At 47.3% G+C, this 22,292-nt stretch overlaps 1 protein-coding gene across 3 annotated transcripts in view; it reads right to left on the reverse strand.

The window, feature by feature from the left end:
* INPP5B (inositol polyphosphate-5-phosphatase B) overlaps positions 1–22,018 on the reverse strand; it is a 1,358,813-nt gene extending 1,336,795 nt beyond the window's left edge. For 2 of the 3 annotated variants that reach the window (XM_069622660.1, XM_069622658.1), the window contains exons 1-2: positions 21,465–21,613; positions 4,856–4,959 (exon numbers count right to left, since the gene is read on the reverse strand). The gene's annotated coding sequence lies outside the window, so the exon portion shown is untranslated. Of the gene's footprint in view, positions 1–4,855; positions 4,960–21,464; positions 21,614–21,975 lie in introns of those variants that run through there. The other variant, XM_069622659.1, reaches the window with a different exon arrangement.
* Between the last annotated feature and the right edge of the window lie 274 nt (positions 22,019–22,292).

Genomic DNA, 22,292 nt, shown 5'->3' on the forward strand with positions numbered 1-22,292 from the left:
TCGAGAATTACTTCGTCAGCCAGTCTAACCCAAACCCTATTCTTTTTCCTTTATAGAGCCTTTACTATTCCTGCTTCTCTTTTGAAATGTGGCCTGTTACCAAATGACCTCTGCTGGAATTGCTCTCTACTCTCAGGCTCTTTTAAACATATGTTTGTTGAATGTCAACATGTTAAATCCTTTTGGATTTCGGTATGGCAAACGATCAAACACATTTTTAAAACACAGCAAGACTTTTGTTTTGACTTCCTCATCTTTGGGAGCTCCCTCCTACAAGCTGCAATTACCAATGAGCACACAAAAAACGTTTTGATTTATGTCTCATAGTTGCACTCCAAACCATTACTACTAATGGAAAAATATGCAACGCATTCATTACAAGTTTTGGTGGAATAACATTTGTAACATCCATAGGCTACAAAACTGTGTAGCTTCCTCTCCTGCTCTACTATGCAAACATAACTTGAAATGGCAGCTGTTTCTTGATTTCTTATCTAATACAAATTGCCACTAATATTATCATTGCATATTTCTTTATTCCCTCCCACTTTTCCTTCTGTTTGTGTTCCATCCTGTCTGTCTGGTTTGTTATGTGCATAGTTTGTCATTATGTTCTTTTTATTTTGTTACCCCCCTCTTTATATCAAAAAATATTGCGTTATTGATTGTTAGGTAAAATTTCCACAGAGCTGGTAAATCTTCCTTCCCTGGTTCAACTCCAGAACTTTTTGCTTTTCTAGAGTGGGAACCTTTTTCCACACTCACCTTATCTTTAACTCTTTTTATGGGTGTCATTTTTAAGACTCTCCATAGTGTCTTTTTAAAGTTATCATGTCTAACAACTTATTGGCAATAAGTGTCTGTTGTTGCTGGGTTGCCCTAGGGGCTCCCCATTTAACTTTCTTGTGCTAACCTTGAGTGAACTACAGTTCCCATGGGGAGAAAGGATCTTTGGATCCCTTTTACATTTTGTTCTGTGAGCCCAGCACACCCCACCTTATGTTGATTTGCTGGGGAGATACAATGTATCCGCTTTCACATTAAAACTGTAACAATTCTGTTACAGTGACAAGCTTACCTTCAATGGCTGGTGGCAGTGATACCTTTTACTAATTTGGTGTACCTTTACAACGGGCTGTAATCACAGCTGCAGTAAAGGCACCTAAGGGTGCTCATTTTACCAAAATGGCCCCTGTCTTCTTTTTCTGCCATTTTAGTGTTTCTTGTCGTTTCTTGTTCCTTCCCCTGACACCCAGGGTGGGAAATCCCTTTGTTTGAGTTTTGTCTTTGGCGGGAGTGCCCTGGACACCCCGCCCAGGCTCCAGTCAGTCTGTAAGCACAGGAAGTGGGGGAGGAGTCCAAAACTTCCCCCTCCTTTGTCTTAGGCCTTCCTTCAACTGGGCCAAATCCCAGTGGGGGGGGTTGGCTGTCCTGATTGGACAGTCAGACACCCCTTTCTTGTAAAATGCGGGGAGAGAATGCAGAGGTTGTGTTGCAATTCCTGAAAAATACTGGAAACCTGGAAGCTAAGGTGATGTCGACCACTGGAACAGAAAACCGAAGAGGATGACGAAGGAAAAGCAGCAGGAATGATTTCCAGCGACCGGAGAGCCTGCTGTGTAACCGGAGCCTGCTGCAGCCCTTCCTTCCGATCGGCCTGGGGTCTCCGAAAATGCTGACCCGAACCCAGAGCCTGGTGAAACCCACTAGACTCATAAAGACCTGCATTTTGAGCCATCCCATGGGTTGCTGCGACCTTGCGTTCTTGCAATACCCCAATACCCTGGGACCTCCAGCCACTGCGCGGTGCACGGTCTTCCGAATTCCGAATCTCGCTGAAACTTCATGGGCATCCTAGTGTATCTCCAGAGACACGAAAAGAGTCTGAAAAGTCCCCTCACAAGAGTGCTGGACCTTTGTAACAATGAGAATTCAACCACGATTTTCTGGTTGCTTCTGTGCTCCTTGAAAAGGTGCAAAACCCGCAGAACCGCATTTAGCCATGAGAGAAATCTTGCCTAGAGCCTTCTTCATCGATCCCTGCTGCAAATTCCCTTCTGAGGTCTTGTGTTCAGTCTCCAGGACAAGGAATCCACTGACCGGGTATTTGGCTGCAGTACCTGAAGTTCTCCTGCTGCAATCTCTTCTTCATTGCTGAGGTACTGTGTTGGCTTGGGTATATACTTACCTTAAGCCTGTTGGGATTTCTGTGTAGCTTTGGGGTGTTTTCTGTGATTGGGAGGTCCCTCATCCAGTACACCCAGTCCCACTGCTAGAATCTTGCTGGGGTGTCTTCTGTGAAGCCCCTGGACCCTCTTCTAACCCTAGAAGTAAAGTACTCACCTGTTTGCCCAGTTTTCCTAAGGAACTCTGACTTCTGCTACTAAAGAACTTATTCTAACACTGCCTGTTGGTCACTAGTCCTAGTGACCCCCCTTCTGCCACTGAGAACACTCATGCTCTAAGGGAAAGACTTTGAAGGGATTGGGACTTTTGCCTAGAAAAGAAATCAAGTGTTTTACTTACTTGTAAAGGGTTTAATGTGTGATGCACTATTCTTAAAAGTATGGGTAAAGAAAGTAGATGCGAAGGTATTTTACTCTCCTGTGATTAGGTTGGGCCTCTTTACAAAAGTAATGTGTTGGTTTCACCAGATTATTCCTGTAGGGTAATTGTATGAGTGTCCTCCAAGTGTTGGTTTCACCAGGTTAGTCCTGTTAGGATAACTGTATGAGTGTCCCCCAACTGGGTCTTGCTTCCCCTGACTTGCTGGTAGCCTGTCCTTAATAAGTCTACATTAGGTTGTTGCCTACCTAGAATAGCTATTCAGTAAAGTGTGACATTGGGTTTTACTTTTCCCTTCATTGTGAAGTTAAAGTAAGTGGGTTTTACTTACCTTGTGTTAGCTGTGTGCCATCCAAAACAAGTTACCAGAGTTATTGCTTACCTCAATCTGGGGTTCCCTGATTTCCAAAGCATCTGTAATTGTATATTACATCCTTAGGTTTTATTCACCTGGTATAACTGTGTGTTATGACAAAAGTAGTTATAGGTTTTTACTGCACCTAGAATAAGTGCTTCACTATTCACTAAAAGTATATTGTCCAGTTGACTGTCTATGTGATTTGTTCCAAGAGTCACTGTACAACTGGAAGGGCCTACTGTCCTTGTATTACCAAAAGTAATCTAAAAGTAACCATTGGTTGTTTACTCCCAAAGAAAAGGCTTGACCTATACTAAATGTGTATAACAAGGTTTTGACTTCCCTAGAACTACTGTTAGGTGTTCCAAATAAGGTTTATACTTGGGTATGTGTACTTTCAAGTATAGTGTTGTGTTATATTGTGATTCCATATAATGGCCCTCATTATGACCCTGGCGTTGGACCATGGTGCTAATAGCACCATGGTCCATGCCGGTAACTTACCGACTCCGCCATGGCGGAATGGGGAATTACCGCCCCATTCCGAGGTTGGCGGGGCAGTAATTCCCCATGCCGCCATGGCCCTTCCCCATTCCCATTTTTGCCCCACAGGGCTCAATGGAAATGGGGAAGGCGCTAAGTACGGTGCCGCAAATCGCAGCACCGGATTTAGCACCAAGGTCCCTTTGCGGGTTGGTTTTTAACGCCTGCAAAAAGCAGGCGTTAAAGTCTCCAACCCGCAAAGGGACCTCGTAATCAGGCGCTAAGGGATTACCGGTACGGGTACCCTTACCGGTACCAGTAATCCCTTAGCGCCAGGGTCGTAATGAGGCCCAATGTGTCAGTACTTACTTAACCCCTAGATTTATCTGGGCCTACCTGTATTTAAATAAATCCTTTATTTTTACAATACATAGGGCCTCATTACAACCCTGGCGTTAAGGGGTTAACGTCACCGTAAAAGGCTGCGACGCCGTTAAACCCTTAATGCCCGATTCACACTTTAACGCCTGCTTTTTGCAGGCGTTAAAGTCCAACCCGCTAAGGGACCCTGGTGCTAATTACGGCACCGTAATTTACGGTGCCGTAATTAGCGCCTTCCCCATTCCCATTGAGCCCTATGGGCCAAAAATGGGAATGGGGAAGGGGCCATGGTGAATGGGGATTTACCGCCCCGCCAACCTTGGAATGGGGTGGTAAATCCGCCATCCACCATGGCGGAATCCGGCATGGACCATGGTGCTAACAGCACCATGGTCCAACTCCAGGGTTGTAATGAGGCCCATAGTGTTTCAGTGTTTCTTTGGATCATCTTTACGACAATTTCATTTGTACTGTATCTACTGCCCTCTCTCCCACCTAAAATAAGCCTGGCTGCTCTGTCTACGCTACCCCGAACTCAGGTGGTACAGCCTTATACTAAGAGTAGAGTCTTGTACTGCCTCAGTAGAATGGTTTTGCTAGGCCCTTAACTGGACTTCAGAAAAACTGTCCTAACATTGATATTTATTATATCCTTTTTTTTTACACATACCAGATATTGTTGTAAATCATTTGCACTTTGTTAAATAATTTTTCTGATATCTCTTATTTATATAATGGCACTTGTTCTTGTTTATGATTAATGGTTATTGAATATCTTGCATGTGATTTCTCATAATAAAATGTTTTCAAACTAAAAAAAAAAAAGACAGGGGAGTGGGGAGGTATAGGGGAAAACAACAGAAACTTTCCTACTAGGTCTTCAAACATTCAAAACGTGCAAGTGCCGTAAGAAGTATGAGGGCGAAGGAAAAGAGGAGTGGAGGTGAAAAGGTGAAGGCACAGTGAAGGCACAGTACAAGTCTCTTCAGAGATTTCTGACAAAGCAACACTTACACACTTGGCCCAAATAATTGCTGTAATGCAAACATCCAACGTTTGCCCAAGTACCTGCCTGTTGGTTTGCGAGGCGGATTCCCTGAACGTATATCCCTGGAAGTCGCTCAGCATTCGTGGATTGACAGCCACCATCTAAACACACTCATGTGCAGTACCTAACAAGGAAAAGGTAACTTATTGATATTTTCCCATCAACATAAGAACATCACTTGCAAAGTAAGCACCACCCGAATATACTAAGAGAAATTCCAGTATGAGCAGGAAGCCGCATTGCGGAGTAAAGGTGCGCACCAGGCATTTCCTTCTATAGTTCTTAACCCGGATGTGCATGTAAATAATCCATGTCATGCTCGTGCCCTTATCCAGCGGGACACACAGGGTGTGGCTCGAGGGACAAGGCCACCCCTATTTTCCCCAGGTCCCATTTTGCCATTTTGTCAGGCTACAAATCAGGGCATGGAGGAGTGCACACATGCTCGTTAGACGTGCAATGACTTTGTTTTACGCAGTACTTCAATTTTAGACACATATTGCATTACAGTAAGCTGCATGTCCACGTAGAACAATGACTAAAAGCAGGTGGTCTTAGTACACAGTGTCCTTTGCTGTGCATCTTGAAAGTGCAGTAGAAAAAATAAAAGGAGTTTTTTAAAATCGTAGGATCACCTCATTTTGCATCACGTTATTTATGCTCCTCCATTTATTGTCAGACAATAAAGTTACACATAGGGCCTCATTACAACCCTGGCGTTAAGGGGTTAACGGCGCCATAAAAGGCTGCGTCGCCGTTAAACCCTTAACGCCCGATTCACCCTTTAACGCCTGCTTTTTCCAGGCGTTAAAGTCCAAGGGCCTCATTACAACCCTGGCGTTAAGGGGTTAACGGCGCCATAAAAGGCTGCGTCGCCGTTAAACCCTTAACGCCCGATTCACCCTTTAACGCCTGCTTTTTCCAGGCGTTAAAGTCCAAGGGCCTCATTACAACCCTGGCGTTAAGGGGTTAACGGCGCCATAAAAGGCTGCGTCGCCGTTAAACCCTTAACGCCCGATTCACCCTTTAACGCCTGCTTTTTCCAGGCGTTAAAGTCCAAGGGCCTCATTACAACCCTGGCGTTAAGGGGTTAACGGCGCCGTAAAAGGCTGCGGCGCCGTTAAACCCTTAACGCCCGATTCACACTTTAACGCCTGCTTTTTGCAGGCGTTAAAGTTCAAGGCGCTAAGCGACCTTGGTGCTAATTACGGCACCGTAATTTACGGTGCCGTAATTAGCGCCTTCCCCATTCCCATTGAGCCCTATGGGCCAAAAATGGGAATGGGGAAGGGGCCATGGTGAATGGGGATTTACCGCCCCGCCAACCTTGGAATGGGGCGGTAAATCCGCCATCCACCATGGCGGAATCCGGCATGGATCATGGTGTTAATAGCACCATGGTCCAACGCCAGGGTTGTAATGAGGCCATAATGTAGAGAAATACAAATTATACAAACACAATTAAAAATACCTGAAAATCAATTGAATGCTTAATTTCTGCATATTTTAGATAAGAGAACTAATTATTAAGGGCCTCATTACGACCCAGGCACTAATGGGTTAACAGCGCCGTAAAAGGCTGCGGCGCCGTTAACCTATTAGTGCCTAATTATGAGGTCCCTTTGCAGGACCCGACCTTAACGGCTGGTGTAGACCAGCTGTTAAAGCAGGGACCCGCAAAGGGACCTTGGTGCTAATTACGGTGCCGCAATTTGCGGCACCGTACTTAGCACCTTCCCCATTCCCATTGAGACCAATGGGGCAAAAATGGGAATGGGGAAGGGCCATGGCGGAAGGGGGAATTACCGCCCCACCAACCTCGGAATGGGGGGGTAATTCCCCCTTTCTCCATGGCGGAGTTGGTAATTTACCGGCATGGACCATGGTGCTAATAGCACAATGGTCTTCCACCAGGGTCGTAATGAGGCCCTAAGTGTAGATAGAGGAGAAAAGTTGGCAGTGGGTTGATAACATTATTATCGTTAATTTTTAATTTGAATCTTTTTAAAAAAAATTATCGCCACAGAATGTTTTTACTCACCGGTTATTTTTGCATGCAGGTGGATCGTGAGTAACAGAAGAGAACAAACGTACTACTAGCATATAACTCGTTTAAAAGTCGCCATTCTACTACCCGTGGCAACACCATTGCAAGCCCCGGCCTTGACTCTGCTACCACTGGCAACACCCTTGCAAGCCCTGGCCTTGTATCTGCTGCCCCTGACAACACCCTTGCAAGTCCTAGTCTTGTCGCTTGTACCCCTGGCAACACTCTTGCAAGCCCCGGCTTTGTCTCGGCTACCCTTGGCAACAATCACGCAACCATTCACCTTGACTCTTCTACCCCTGGCAACACCATTGCAAACCCTGGCCTTGTTCCTGCTACCCTTGGAAACACCCTTGCAAGCCTTGGCCTTGTATCTGCTACCCCTGACAACACCCATGTAAGCCCTGGCCTTGTCTCTGCTACCCCTGACAACAACCTTGCTAGTCCTGGCCTTGTCTCCTCTAACCCTGGAACATCCTTGCAAGCCCGGGCAACACTCTTGCAAGCCCCGGCTTTGTCTCGGATACCCTTTGGCAACATTCATGCAACCCCTCACCTTGACTCTTATACCACTGGCAACACCCTTGCAATCCCTGGCCTTGTTCCTGCTACCCTTGGCAACACCCTTGCAAGCCCTGGCCTTGTATCTGCTACCCCTGACAACACCCTTGTAAGCCCTGGCCTTCTATCTGCTACCCCTGACAACACCCATGTAAGCCCTGGCCTTGTCTCTGCTACCCCTGGCAAAACCTTTGCAAGCCCTAGCCTTGTATCTGCTACCCCTGACAACACCCTTGCTAGTCCTGGCCTTGTCTCTTCTAACCCTGGAACACCCTTGCAAGCTAGGGCAACACTCTTGCAAGCCCAGGCTTTGTCTCGGCTACCCTTGGCAACAGTCATGCAACCCCTCGCCTTGACTCTTCTACCCCTGGCAACACCATTGCAAGCCATGGCCTTGTTCCTGCTACATTTATCAACACTCATGCAGACCCTGGCTTTGACTCTGCTAACCCTGGCAACACTCATGCAACCCCTGGCCTTGACTCTGCTACCCCAGTAACACCTTTGCAAGCCCTGGCCTTGTCTCTGCTCCCCTTGGCAACACTCATGCAGCCCCTCGCCTTGACTCTGATACCCCATGTAACACCCTTGCAAGCCCTGGCCTAGTCTCTGATACCCCAGGCAATACCCTTGCACCACCTGGCCTTGAATATGCTACCCCTGGCAGCACTCATGCAACCGCTGCCCTTGACTTTGTTATCCCCGGCAATAACTTTGCAAGCCCAGGCCATGTCTCGGCTACCCCTGGCAACACCCTTGCAACCCCTTGCCTTGACTCGGTTACCTAACATCCTTGCAACCCCTGGCCTTGACTCTGTTACCCATGGCAGCACCTCTGCAACCCCTGGCTTTGTCTCTGTTACCCATGGCAGCACCTCTGTAACCCCTGGCTTTGTCTCTGTTACCCATGGCAGCACCTCTGTAACCCCTGGCTTTGTCTCTGTTACCCCTGACTGCATGGGCGTTGACAGGCCGGGCCAGAGCAAGAGGGGAGAGTGTCATTGGGTTCCAGTTCAGCTTTTCCTTTCAATGTTGTACTTTTATTGATTTGGCTTTTACAGCTCATGGTCCACGTATTAGAAACACCAGCTGGAGAGGGCAGCACTTAGATTGAAGGGCTTAGCTAAATTGTATTTAATGAATGGGGCCCTCAGATGAGACATGTCCTGCAGGGTTTTCAAAATGAAAGTCTCAGCTGTAATTTTCTATGGGTGTGACATTTGGGGTTTTAGCAATTATAGGTGCCTAGAGACAATTCAAAGAAATGTTTGCAACAATTGTTAGGCCTCCCCGCGGGTAACCCAAGCAGTGTCATGAGAATTGAGTTAGGATTGCAGATCACAGGATCTCTTGATTACTGTAGATTATTTAATTTGTTGTACTTCTTTTTATTGGCAGAGTTAGTAGAGTATAGTGGTTACAGTAGTCAATTCTTACCAACAAAGAGACAGAAATACAGTGCATCATGACAGCGATATATCTTGCAGTGGTTCAGGTGTGAAGACGACATTGAGCGTTGGGGTGAGATAATGAATGGGGTCATTCTTGCTGTGACCATAAGATCATTTGTCTGGGAGAAGGGCCGCCAGGTAGGAATGGGACCCAGTCCAGGAGTTGCTTGGCCGGGTGGTAGTAGGTAGAGAGTCCAAGTACATTTCTTCGCAGCTTTGGGCCCATATTAGTGCTAACAACCAGGTTTTGGGACAGGGTGAGGTAACAAGCTTCTACTTCAACAGTGTGCATCTCTTGGCAATCTTACAACCTGTATTTACAAATGAGCGAAGACCTTTGTTCAGGAGGTTATCCCATATGCCAAATAGGGGTACCATCAGGATGGGTTCAAGGGAGACATCCACTACATCAGAGAGAGAGTTAATGATATCCTGTCCCAGTATGCTCTCAGTTGGACACAGGACCAGAATATATGCAAGTGGTCGGCAGGGCTAAGTCGGCATATAGGACAGGTATGCACCCTTTCCTGGGAAATCTTCCTGAGTTTTTCGGGGATGTAATATAGTTTGCTCAGCAATTTGTATTGTATGCATCTGAATCTGAAATTCAAGGAGACCTGCTTTGAGTGTGCACATATACGCTTCCACTGGGTATCAGAGAGTTCAATCCCCAGGTCCTCAGACCAGCCCTGGCGTATTGGTAGAGATAAGGTGGAGTGAGCTTTCACAAGTATTTTTGTAGAGCGTTGATAGGATGCGATGGCCTCTGCAGGAGTTGGCAATAAATGCCAGCTCGACAGTCTCAAGGGACTCTGCGGGGTACGATGGCCACTGCGATTTCACAGCCACTCGTAGCCTGGAATATTGCATGAGCTCAATTCCAGAGCCAGTGTGTTCTCTGCGCCATTTCAGTGGAGTTTGCCATCCACAAATAGGTCAGCCACAGTTCTATAGCCGAGACGTTCCCATTGCATGATTAATGTGGTGTCCCAAGTGGATCCCAGCCCAGTGACCCTCCAGAGTGGCAGCCATTTATATTAGGGACGCGTCGTGGTATTGTTTGAGAAGATAAGTCGCCAGGCAAGCACCGTGGAGGACACCGGGTCAAACTGACATTTGTCCTTATATCTACCGTTCAATACGAGTGTCCTAAAGTCTGACTCTCCTGCCGCCAGGTGCTCTAGTTTATCATGCAGAGGTTGGAATTCCACACAATACCAGTTGGAAACATATTGGGCTTGTGCAGCAAGCCAGTATAGTTCAACATCAGGAGCCATAAAGCCCCCTTTATCGTACAGAGTGGTCATGTTGACCCGCTTTTTCCAGACCTCTCCAGCATGACATAAGAATTGAGCACAACATCTGTGAAGTTTTCAGAAGGGCTTACCAGGCCAGACAAGGACATTGGCAAATATATACAATAGTTTGGGTACCAGCACCATCTTGACAAGGGATAATTTCCCCGCCATTGTGAAGGGGAGAGCCCGCCATTTGGATAGCTTGATCATCACATAATCTTCCACAGCCTCATAGTTGTCTTTCAAGAGGGAGGACTTGCACCGGAGATGCACACACCTAGGTATTTGATCCCATTAGGGGACTAGCGAAGAGGATACCTCCCAGTTGGCTGCTTAATGCTTCTCGTTAGTGGGAACATTTCTGACTTGGAGTAATTTATTGTGAATCCAGACACCCGCCCCTTCTGAATGATGTCTTGGAGTATGGTATCTAGATTTGTTTGAGGATCCCTTGCATATAGCAGGACATCACCAGTATAGAGAGAGACTATTAGAGGTTGTCCGCTCAGGCAGATCCCCTTGTGACCATCGAGGGTGTGGATCATATCCGCCATTGGTTCAATAACCAAGGCGAAAAGGATCAGGGAGAGTGGGCATCCCTGGCGGGTGTCCCTGCCAAGCTCAAAGGGTTGAGATTTAGAAGAATTATCCAGGACTTTAGCAGAGGGATTTGTGTATAGCAGTTTTATATAGCATAGCATTTCCGGGCCAACACCCATCTCTGCAAGCACCACCCACAGGTACTCCCACAAGACCATGTCAAATGCCTTTGGAGCGTCAAGTGTCACTACCACTGCCTCGGCCATCTGGTCTATTCTGGCGATTACATCAAATAGGCCCGGAACAAAACCCCCTTGAACTTTGTGGATCAAATGAGGCATCAGCAGGATAAGCCTATTGGCGAGAGCTTTGGCATACATTTTTTTGTCAATGTTCATGAGGGAGAGGGGCCTATAGGAACCACATTTGTTACTAGGTTTGTCAGGCTTAAGCAGGATAGTTACGGTGGCTTCACGTAGGGATGGAGGCAGGGTGGAATCACAAAGCGATTCCAACTATACCTCGGGAAGCAGAGGGATGAGCAAGGAGGCATGTTCTTGGTAAAATTCAGATGTGAGTCCATCAGGACCGGGGACCTTGCCCTTGGGTAGGTTGGAAACTAGAGTGAGGATCTCCTCCGTGGACAGGGGGGCCTCAAGGGCCTCCCTGGACTGAGCGCTCAGTCACGATAAGGGCACCCCCTCGGCCTCTCAACAGCTGGAGTATTCCAGCACCAGGGATTTGAGTCTGGCCTCTGAGTGCTGGATTTCGTTTCTGATGTACTTCAAGACACCGGCTTCTCTAGAGATTGACAATTTAAAGGTCTCCCATCGTATACCAGCAGAGAGTGCCCCTGCCTTATTGCACACAAAGTATATCTCAATGGCTGCTAGGATCCCTGCCTTAAATACTATATCCCCAAGTGCCTCAGACTTGAACTGCCAAGCACTGTGAGACACAGGAGATCTGTCTGTGTTCAGAGTGAGTACTAGTGGGGAGTGGTCAGAGAGTATGAGGAAATATCCTAGAGTCCACATCCCTACCCATCAGTGAGTTGGATATCATGAAGGTGTCAATACCGGAGGAGCTGTCATGCACTGATGAGTAAAATGTGTATTGCCTCTAGTGTGGATATAAGAGGCGCCAACCATCACCCAATTCTAGGTCTTTCATGTGGCCAGAAGCTGCCGAGCTACCCTAGATCTAGCTCTGGGGGCCACACCGGATCTGTCAATGGTTTGATCAAGGATTAGATGTATATCCGCCCCCCCCCCCCCGCAGATGATCAGGACATCCAAGAAACCAATAAGGATAGACGGTACTTCATTGAACAATTCAGGTGAATCTATGTTGGGGGCATAAGTGTTGACCAGCAGGAGTTTGATGCCATTAAACTCCTGGATACACATACCATTTTTTAGGAGAAACTTCACTGATTTATGGAGTAGCGTCATGACCCCTCTAGATTGGGCCAAGTATGAAATAAAAAATCTGTTTGCCCCCCACATTGGTGCAATGCCTCTGGATGTCCCCTCTTTTGCATGCGTTTCCCGATGTAAAAACACATTTGTTCTGTATCTGTTAACATAAGCCATGATCTTACATGATTTTGTAAAGTTACTTAGCCTCCTTACATTCCAGCTCATCAACTCAAGTCCCATTGTTAGGCGCGGACAGATTCACGGAGTATACCCCAGACCTTCCGGTATATATTCCATTTCTATAGGAGTTGAGCTTCCCAACCTTGTACTCTGCTGCCATTGTTTTTGACATTATCCCTCATAATCACTCCAAGAGCGCAACAGGTGTTTGAACTTTCAGAGAGACCTGTCACCAACGCAGATCTCAACCCTCACCTGCCCACCCTCATTGCCCACCCCTAACCTGCAATGTAAAACCACCCCCAACCCAATCCCCAACCCAGAGCCAACCCCAACTGGGCCGTAAACGCACCAACCTAGAAAGCCACAAACCTAATCTCAAAGGAGCGCTTATAAAGCGCTAGGTCTCTAGTTGCACATGCAACAGAGATATCAGATATCATTCTTACAGACAACCTAGACTTCCTGGCCATCTCAGAATCCTGGCTACATGACGAGGCAGGCCCTGCCCTATCGCTAGCAGTACCTGATAACTATACGATCCTGCGAGCTGACAGACACACCTCTCGAGGTGGGGGTCTAGCAATTATAGCTAAGATTAGCCTAGACATGAGAATTATCACAACTCCTACCATGAAATCTTGTGAATGCCTCACGGTCAAAATCGCCACCGCTAACTCCCAAACATTAAACATCTTTCTTATCTATAGACCACCAGGTCCCATTGGAGCCTTCGCGCAGGATATTTCTACGACCTTGTCCAATAACCTAAAAAATACTTCCCAAACAATAGTGCTAGCTGACTTTAATTTAGGATACAATGACACTAAGGATATCCGTTCAGCGGCTACTGCTTTGACTTTGAAGGAGCTGGGATTCTCCCAGAAAGTTAACCTACCTACGCACAACAAAGGCCGAATCCTCGATTGGATAGCAGAACATAATTGCGAAATTAATATCACGGATACTGTACCTCAGATTTCGACTGACCACCACCTGCTATTATTTACATTGAAAACTAACCCTGCCACTGCCCAGTCCTCACTCGCCCCACCTGTGCCCACGAGGAACAAAAAACTCATGACAGCGGAAAAATTGATGCCCATCATAATACCTAAACTTAACTCGATCCCAGACCATATGGATCCCGATTTGCTAGTCGAACAGTACAACGAAGCTATGAACTTAGCCCTCGACCACATAGCTCTGGCTCAAATTAATTAATAGCAAACCGAAAAAGCATCTCAACTCATGGTTTACTCCTCACCTAAAAAATCTTAGGCTGATTAAAAGAAAACTTGAAACCATTTGGAGACTTTCTCCAGCACCTGAAAACAAACTTAACCTATCTAAGGCCTCATCCCAATACAAGAAAGATATTCTATTAGCCAAACAGGAAACCTATAATACTAGAATATCTCAATCTAAATCTAGTGTCAAAGAATTGTTCAGCATTCTGAAAGAACTGTAAACACCTATTGTACCACAAGAAAACTGTACCAAGGACAAAAAATGGTGCTCCAGTATACAACATGCCTTCACAAATAAAGTAGCTAACCTACAAACTAAAATTGCCCTCAAGAAAGCATCTCTAACGCCCCACATCCCTCAGAGTACAGCGCCACCTCCACAGTCCAAACAAGAACCACGATTCTGCTTCTCTAAAGTATCGACCATTGAGGTGGAACAGGTCATACTGAGACTTAAACCGTCCAACTGTAAAGGGGATCAATGCCCAGCACAATTTATTAAGGATGCTGTGAGAGAATTATCGCCATTCATAACCAAACTTAGCAACTCCTCCTTCACCACTGGCACTGTACCGAACAACCTAAAAGAGTCTTGGGTACTGCCACTATTAAAGAAGCAAACCCTTGACCCGGCCATTCCCACAAACTTCAGCCCTATCACGACTGTGCCCTTTCTTCTAAAAATCTTAGATCAAGTGGCCTATATGCAAATACAAAACTTCCTAGAATCCAACCACCTACTCGGAATCCGCCAATCTGGATTCCGCTCGCAACACAGGACTGAGACGGCTTTAATTGATCTCAAGGCCCAAATAGATGAGTGCAGAGACAATGGCCAAGCGGCCCTACTCCTTCTGGACCTTTCAGCTGCATTTGACTTAGTCGACCATACAGTCTTATGCAGCCACCTAGATTCTGCAGCCCGCTTCTCTAAAGAGGCTATAACGTGGATCGAGTGCTTCCTGAGTAACCGAACTATGAGAGTCTTCTCTCCTTCAGCCTCAGCAGACCCGATCCCTATAACCTGCGGTGTACCACAAGTATCTTGTGTGTCACCTACACTTTACAATGTATTCACTAAGCCCCTCTTTGACAAAATGGATATTCTGGGTATCGCCTACACTAACTACGCAGATGATACCCAGATCCTCCTTCCGCTCTCAGGACATTACCCTGAGGATCTGGCTCTAGTGAATAGAATCTATAGCATCGTTCAGGCATGGATGGCCACTCATGGCCTATGCCTGAACGACGACAAAACTGAGCTCATTATCTTAGGCACCCCAACCTACATATCCAAACTCAGCCCTGACTATGCCAACTTCACTATCGATGGGAACAACATAAAAGTAGCTAAAGAAGTGAAGACCCTAGGCTTTTACCTGGATGCCACCATGAACTTTGCTAAACAAGTCAACTCACTAGCCTCTGCCACTGCATACACATGCAAACTCATCAGAGCGAGCAAACAATTCCTCTCCACAGACAGCTGCATTACACTTGCCAGAGCCCTTATACTTTCCAAATTGGATTACTGTAATGGACTCTACATTGGAGCGAACAAACAGACCATCCATAAAATTCAGGTCCTCCAGAACAATGCCTTGAGAGCAGCTCTTAAGATCAACAGAAATTAGCATATATCTTCTGTAAGAAGAGAATACAAATGGCTATCCACTTTCGATCAAATTCAATCTAAGATCGCCTCCCTCACTCACAACTGTCTCAACAATAAAGCACCGCCCTACCTCACGGACAGGTTATGTAAAAGAACCTCGTCCAGACCAACAAGACCAGCCAACACGAACTGCCTCCAAGTTCCGCGATTCAAACTCTCAACTATAGGAGGACATAGCTTCCCAGACAAGGCTTCGCAGCTCTGGAACTCCCTACCCCCAGGCATTAGAGAACCTCAGCCCTTCTCTAAATTCAGACAGAATTTGACCAAGTGGCTAAGAGCAAATGATATCTAACTACCCTGACCTGCACCTCTCTCTGGACGCATCTCTCTTGACGCCCACCCTCAGTTCCCAAACTCATTTATTATGTGCTTGTAGTACTGCTCGCACCCCATTACTATGATACTTGAACTTGTTTTTGTAATGTAATGATCTTGGTGCCACTCGACCTGTTAAGTCAAACTGTATATAACTGTATATTGTAATCCTATGACTATCCTGTACACAGGCACCCTGTAATTATGCTTCTTGCTCTTTGATTCTGCCTTGTATATACCTGTCTACTGTAAAAGTTCTGATGTCCCTGTACCTGTAACTAAGTCGAACATATTCCTGTCTTTTGCGCCCTGATGCCCCAGGGTATGGTGCGCACTATAAATAATAAACTAAATTAAACTAAACTAAACAACATAATCCAAGTAGTTGCTGCAGGGGTAACTAGTGCCGCTCCAATACATACCACTGTTGAATTCTAGGATCGTATGTTTGAATGTACCAGTGGTGGTGGTAGGATAAATTGCAGATGCCATATACTCATCGTGAAAATGGAGGTAACGGTTAAGGATCTTGATGAGGCCATTCAGCATGGAATTGGTCCTCCTCCACCACTTTGTCATTTTCCGAGATTGGTATTTGGGCCTCTATGAACTTTGTGGCCTCATCTGTTACCGTGAAGAATATAATTTGCTGCAGAATTGGAATTTCAGATGGGCTGGGAAGAGCATTGCGTATTGTATACACTGGGCCCGCAGTAGCTTTTTGACACCCACAAACTGGCGTCTCTCGTTTTGGACGGAAAGGGGAATATCTGGAAAGATACGGATTGTTTGAGAGCCAAGTCAGAGTTCCTTCTTTTCTCTGACCAGTCTCAGTAGGTGGTCTCTGTCTCAAAAGCTGAGGATTTTCACAATTATAGGGCGGGGAAGTCTCCTGGCTTGGGTTTGCGGTTGAGAGCTCTGTGAGCGTACTCCACTGCGAAGAAGGGAGAGAGGACAAGTAAATCTAATAGGTCTTTGAGAAGATTTTCCACTGCCTGTTCCATGCCCCCTGACAGAGCGTCCTGCGGGACCCCGACAATGCATATGTTATTCCTCCTGGAACGCGATTCCAGATCATCAAACCTGTTTTTTACAGTTTTCACTTCCTTCGCTAGGGATGCGACTGTGTTTTGTAGCCCCTGCACAGCGTCCTCAATTACAGCGATCCTAGTCTCCGCCTCGGTAATTTGTCCGGATTCTTTGGCCAACTGTGACTGCATGAACGCCACATTAGGTGTAATATCATCCAGCTTTTCGTGCACAGCTGTAAATCCTTTAGCCTCCATCGTGTGTTTTAGGTCCGGAGATGATGTCATGACAGATCGGGATTGGTCCGGGACTGGGGTGGTAGAGGGCCTAGGGGCTTTGCGTGGGGCAACATTCATAAATTGGTCCATGGTTCCCGTTTTTATCCCACTGTGTGTTGTCTATTTGTAGGGCTACCCGAAGGAGAGCCCCAAAGTTACTGAAGCAGTGGCCAGAACATCAACAGTTGTCGACCCAGTTCAACACAGCACCCTAGAAGCCTGTCGGTATTTGCACGGGGCACACAGGGACAGTAGACAGATGGATCAGATTGCATTGTAGCACGGGCGAATGGTGAGCCAGGGACAGCCTGCAGGAGCAGGTGTGCACTCAGTTTGTTGGACGTGGGCCACAAAGCAATGTTCCAAGATTTGTTGCAGCTTTCGTTTTAGAATGGGGCTGGATGGTAGTTCAGGGTATGCCTGGACTGACCAGAGAACACTCCCGGGGTTAGCCAAGGGAGGATGGGGGCCGGAATGCAGGCTGTTCCCCCCTAGCGGATTGGGATGAGGGGCAGGAGGGCCTCCACTTTAGGCAGCGGGTTCTCACCGCCAGTATGGCCCGGGTCCGTTGCTACAGGCATCCAGTGCGGTCCAGATCAGATCTCCTTGTCTCTGTTGTGGCGCACATGTAGAGTGGTGCCCGCTGGTGCATGCCCTGGTATAAACATAGAAACCGCATCATGCCGTGGAAAAGACAGCAATTCGCAGAGGGCCACAGTATGGAGAGGCCTGTGGTGTTGTAGGCCGGAGTGTGCCAATAAAAGAGCCGCCTCTGTTGCAGCCTGTAGTGGGTGGGGTACAGCAATGTGTGCCACGGGTGCATCATAGACACAGCGGAATTCGCGCCATAGTCGGTACAGCTGGGGGGTCGTGGTGCGTAGCAGTTCCAAGCGTAAATGTAGCCTGCCGTCCCCAGTCGCACCTTGCGATGCAGCACCGAGGGGAGGGATGTTGATCAGCTGCGTAAGGCCCCAGGGATGTCCTGCAGCTCCCAAGGTCTTGGAGTGGGGCTGACCCCTCCCCGGCTGCCTCGGCTGGATTTCAGGACGGAGTAGTGGGGCTCTTGTAATCCGATATCGAGCCATATGGGAGTCGATGACTTCCCGACCCAGTGGGTGTTAGCAGAGCAGAATATGAGGCGTAGTGTACAGTATGAACGCCACTTCACTAGGGTTCCGTTGCTGTGTGCTCAGAGCTCTTCCCTCAACAGCGCCCCCTTACTGTAGATTTTTAACATATTTTGGAAAAAAATGAAATTGAGCCTCTCACCAAATCCCAATACTATTTCTGCCTTCTCAAAAATGGATTATTCTGCGTAGCAGTAAATATCTTTGGCTCCGAAGAGGCGCACGTTTTAAGCACGACCCGGTGGGGCCTCTAGGAGCGCTCTCCAATTCAGGCAGTAGGAGCCAGATCACATCAGCAGTGAAAGCTGGGGTAAAAAAAAAAAAAATGAATATATTGATGTACACAAAATCCGGTCCTATCATCAATGATATGATATGATGTTTTATTTATAGCGCGCCTATACACAAGTGTTTCAAGGCGCGACTAGGCATGGGAAGGAAACAAGGGGGAACAAGACAATGATCTTACTAGGCCCAGTGACAGTGAGATCGCGCAAGTACAGGGAGGGGAAAAAAGGGAGAAGTAACTGGGGAAGGGGAGGCGGAGAAGAGCAGGACATATGATCTACAAAACACGACAAAGCAATAGAAAATATAAATAAAAAGTAAGTGCGGCCAGCAAGTGGCAGTGCAAGGGATAAGTGCAGGCAGTAGGTAATTGGAAAGTGCAGTAAAGGGGACTTTATGGCACAGATACAGCCCCAAAGTGCAATGTTCCCAGGCCGCAGTGCAACTGGGGGGCAGGGACCTGGGCCTGAGGATCTGAGGGTAGCCAGGTAATGAGTGCATTGACAGACAGGAGATCAGCAGGGAAGAGGAAGAGAGAAGGCAGAAGCAAAGAGGAAAGTCTAGAGCAGTTTCTGGGACCTGAAATGGCTCTGCTCAAGTTTCAGAGAGGAACAGAGGCTTTTCCAGAGGGAGGCCCCTTCCCGAAGAGAGAGATCTGCCCTAAGTCGTTGCTTGGAAAAGTGACTGACCCTCAAGGAGTTGGAGGTGGAGGAGCGAAGAGCTTGAGTAGGAAGATACTTCAGAAGAGAAAGCTGGAGATATGTTGGTCTCAGGCCCCAGTAGGCCTTGTGGAAAACGCAAAGGATCCTTGCAGCCACTGGGAGCCAGTGCAGAGATTTCAGTCCTGAGAGATACGAACCCTGGGCTTGAGGCCAAGGACAAGTCTTGTAGTCCTGTTCTGGACGAGTTGCAGAGGACGGAGAGTAGAGGCAGGAAGATTTAAAAGGAGGCTGTTACAGTAGTCAAGCCTAGAGAGAACCAGAGCTCTAGATACAGTGAGCTTCAAGGGGAAGGAGAGGAAAGGAAGAATACCTCTGAGGAGATGCAGTTGGTAGTTCGACTTCTTAGAGAAGTCAGAAATGTGATGAGAGAAGGAAAGAGAGGAGTCAAAGATAACCCTGAGGTTCTTAGCCTCAGTGGTGGGAGCACAAGGAGGGCCAAGGGAGGCAGGACAGAGAGTAGCAGGAAAGAGGGGTGCAGGTGTGCCAATGAGGATGCTCTCCGTCTTGCTTGCATTCAGGCAAAGATCACTGACTGTGCACCACTCCTGGATTGCAATCAGACAATCCCACGAGAACACACCCAAAGCGAGCGGTGCAGTTAAAACAGCTGATCAGCCATGCATCGGTTCGTGAAGCGTCGCAAATCACGCTTATCACAAAAAGGACTATTTCCTGTTCTTGTTCAGCTTTTGAATCTGAAAAAAATACCACAGAAAGGACACGAAAGTCACAGTCCAACGTGGACCGAGAGCTGTTGTGGGCAGGAGAGGGAGGGAGGGTGGCCGCACCCTCCCCGTCCGGCGGGACTTCTGAATAGCCAGATTGTGGCGTGCCTGCAAATGAGCTGTGGCCAATAGCGGCCAATCCCCACAAAATACGAGATATGAAAAACATCTCAGTCCTGCAACAAGAGGGAAGAGAGGGTCAAATCAACTAACAAAAAAAGATCACTATCCATCGATACAGCGGCTCGGGAGGATAGCTCAGGGGTAACGTGCTCACCTTGGAACCAAGACGACATGCAGCAACACAGGTTCGATCCCTGGCACTTAGAAACCTCTGGGTATTAAGCGCAAATAACCAATCATACCATATCATTAAAAAGACACATGAAATACGCATAACCATTATTTCACAAAAGATAAAGAACCAAAGCAAAAAATGAAAGTGTGCGCAAAGCAAGAGTGGAAAAGTGAAAGAACACTGGTCAAAAAAGCCAAAAGTACAATAAACCTATAACAAGAGCGCCCTTTCCTGTTCAATCTTGTGTTGAAAATTCACTGTCAACCACAAGGACCAATTGCATGTTATTGTCAACCACATTGCTCGAACTACTGGGCAGCAAAAAACAAACAAAAAAAGAGATGGAACAAACCAAGTCGTTTCCAGTCTATAAGAGATTTGAAAAACATGACATGATTTTCAGCCCAGATGGAAACACAAAGATATATCGCACTGTAAAAGAACAGCGTCTGTCGTAGGCGCTATACAACACATACATCGCAATCATGTCCTGATATTTCAGCCTGCAAATTGGACTTTGTGGTGCGCAAGCCTATGCTTCGAATTGGAGAAGTTATCCTGCTAGTGTTCTAATGCAAAGTTCTGCTGGTTGGAATGTACTAGTACCATGGTATATCATTCTGGACTACCTGCAGCCAGAGGTCAAAGTGGGCGGGAGCTAAAGGGTACGGCGTTCACTTACTTCTCGGGGAAATCGGTCATAGATCCCTTACTTTATGTAACCCGGAGTACCGTTCCAGGACGGAAGGAAAGGACACTTTAAAAAAAAAAAAGAAAATTACATTGCGCTATTTCACAAGTGCGGGCTACGTGTAGGCGCAAGGGGCTTGTGTAGGCACAGAGGTGTTTGCAGGTAATGGGTGGGGGTTTGGGGGGCTTATCAGTGGTTACAGTCATGTACACGCCCCTTACGAGGTGTGAATGGTGGGTGAAGGGAAGAGGAGGCTGCAGAAACCTGCAATGCTGGGGGGTGGGGGCTGAGGAATGACTGTACGAGGATTGAATGGAGCAGAAAAGAGGGGGGATATAAAAGGGGGCGGGGCAGAGGAACATCATTCCACTACTTTTTTTTGTACATTTCGACCACTGCCTGCAGCCCTCCCTCATTCGCAGGGGACAAGCTCTAAAAAAACAAAAGGGTGCGGGGAGGGGGGGGGGGGGTTCATTAAGCTGCAAATTGAAGGATCACTAGAAATAACATATCAAGGAGCCCTCGAAAAAAGTGGAGGACTCCTGAAAAAAGTGGGGGGACTCCGTCCACCCGCGTGCTCCCTCGTTTCGAGCCCTGTCCGTGCGTCTTCAAACAGTGCTTCTGTGGACTGTGGTCTACAGAGGCAACCATGATAAATGTACTCTTTCTGCCTCGGAAGTGGAAAAACAGAGTTTAGAGTCGCTCCACAAGCAAGACGCAACTTTACCAGTGCAGACAGTCTTCAGCGTAAAATGTTCCTTAAAAAGCCCGGGTGCAGCAGGATGCTGTTAACTGCACTCTTGAGTTCCCCGGATGCTTCCAAAAGGCGTTCTGTAGGGAATTAGGGCGATTGGGGGCATGCATTATTAAAGCCCTGCTGGCGACCGGGAGAAGCAACGTCAGCACAGAAGCCGATTAACACACTATCTGTGGACAGACAACAGAAGTGCAGCGCCGCGCGTGACCGGCAGAGGGCGGCAGAGCGCCGCAGCTGCAGACGCCAGCCCATTGTAGCCAGATGTGCAAACCACAGAGACCCGTTATGTTTCCACCCTCGCCCTTCACTGCTTCACCAAACACGGCGCGAGCGATGCACAACTTCACCAAACAGCAAAACACAATCTCGATTTGTTACAGGCGCCTCTCCAGGACGCTTTTTTTACAGATTCATGAAGCGCTGTGAAAACTTTAGGATGGGACAAAAGAAAGAAAACAAGGGCCTCGCCCTAGGAACTTACCGCAGAGCAGGCAGCCATTGTGGTGGACGGAGTTGCCTACAACTCCCACAGTGCATGGGGAGATCTCTTGGTTAACCCATGGAGTACTCACAGAGTCAATTTTAGTTTGAGCTATTAAGTGGAACTTAAGCACCACATAGTAGCACAAACCATTGGATTGACGTACAGATAGGAGGGAAAGGGGCATGCGAGAAGGCACACACGTCTTGTTTGTTTGTTTGTTTGTTTATTCATATGCTAAGCGCACCAGACTCGTAACTAAATGGGCGCAGCGATAAGGAAATGCAAGGCTTACATAGTTGCGTATACACAGGTTA

The sequence above is a fragment of the Ambystoma mexicanum genome, chromosome 11 (assembly GCF_040938575.1).
Source record: "Ambystoma mexicanum isolate Mex_15411 chromosome 11, UKY_AmexF1_1, whole genome shotgun sequence".
Lineage (NCBI taxonomy): Eukaryota > Metazoa > Chordata > Amphibia > Caudata > Ambystomatidae > Ambystoma > Ambystoma mexicanum.